The sequence below is a fragment of the Antrostomus carolinensis genome, unplaced genomic scaffold (genome assembly GCF_000700745.2).
Source record: "Antrostomus carolinensis isolate BGI_N321 unplaced genomic scaffold, ASM70074v2 scaffold21101, whole genome shotgun sequence".
Taxonomy (NCBI): domain Eukaryota; kingdom Metazoa; phylum Chordata; class Aves; order Caprimulgiformes; family Caprimulgidae; genus Antrostomus; species Antrostomus carolinensis.
The window spans coordinates 51,669-53,208 of record NW_010295094.1 but is presented as its reverse complement, the minus strand read 5'-3'; positions in this window follow the sequence as shown (position 1 = coordinate 53,208).

Sequence of the window (1,540 nt, the reverse complement as noted above, 5' to 3'; positions counted from 1 at the left end):
TAAAATAAAATAAAATAAAATAAAAAATAAATAAATAAAAAGCTTTGGAGAAAAAAATTGTTTAGAGTTGGTAGAATATCACCAAAATCAAAGAGTGTCTCTGTCACAATTTTCAGATCAGAAAATACTAAAAAAAAAATATTGCTGATCAATGGAAAAACAAATTATACATCTGGATATCCAAAACAACTGATAAAATATCACCAAATTTTCTCAGCATCAGGATTGTGGTAGTGATATAACACTGCCTAATAATTCAAGAAAAAAAAGCCAAAACAAAACAAAAAACAGATGTGTTTTGTCAGTGCCCAGGTACAAACAAAAAATTAGGTCAGTAAGACAAAGGAATAAGCAGACAAGCAGCAATTTCAGACGTTAACTGCTGAATTTTGGGGGCACTGCTGACTACTCGAACCACAAATGAAACATGAACTATAAAACCCCTCACGTTGTGATTGCAGCTCACCACATTTCCTGGTTACAGCTACAGTGACAGATGTTGAAACACTTTTTTTTTAATAAATAATAAAGTAACCAGCAGAGATCTGCAGACTGAAACAGCTCTGAAATATTAACCCAACACACTCAACTTTGGAGATGTCTCCCCAAAACGGAGGTGGTGAATTGCAATCACCAGCCATGATATCTGGTTATTTGCTAATACAAATTATTTTCCAAATCCTTTGGGTCATTAGAAATAACCTGGAATAAACCCCGGAGTGGCATGAATCCCTGAAGACCATCTGAAGATCACCCAACTTTGAGCAGGCAGAAGAGGACCACCCCAAAAAGCCTTGACCGAGCCACAGGGCCAGACACTCCAACACCCGTTCCTGACATGGAACAGCATCACCAGGAGTGATTGACAGGCAGGAAGGTCCCACCTTCTCCACCATCTGGTGAGAGGGTAGAAAAATCAGAGGGCAAATCAGCAGGACTCTCTTCAGCAGCTCTTACTGCTCATCCAACACCCAAGTCTGTCACAGGAATTTAATTCCCATCCATCCACCATGGACAATGAACCATCACTTTTCACCAAAGATGTGCACCCATCTTCTGGACAGAGACGCCATTCAAAGTAAAATGAAATAAGCAGTTTAAAGAAATGCTAAAGGAATTTATTGGAACATAATATCTGTAAAATTAATGCAGCTGATTTTATTTCCACAGCTTTGCAGAAAATAACCTTTTTTTTTTTCCCCCTAAATGTCACCTTAAAAAGCAAACAGTATTTGCTCAGAGTACACACAATTTAACCTTTTATTGACAATCTGTGCTTAATTAGCCCCGTTTCACTGGCAACAATTAGAACACTTCTCCAATGATGCACTAAGCACATAACACAGTATCATCACATTAAGGATTAAATAATATATAGGTTTTGTTACCGTATCCAGCAGCAGGGAAGGCAACGGGGAACTGATCAGGGAAATACTTTTACCAAATTTTTCAATGAAAATCTCAACTGGCTAGAGAAGGGAATATTTTAGTGAAAGACAAACATCTACCTCAAAAATAACCATAGAGGGTATTCCTGTCG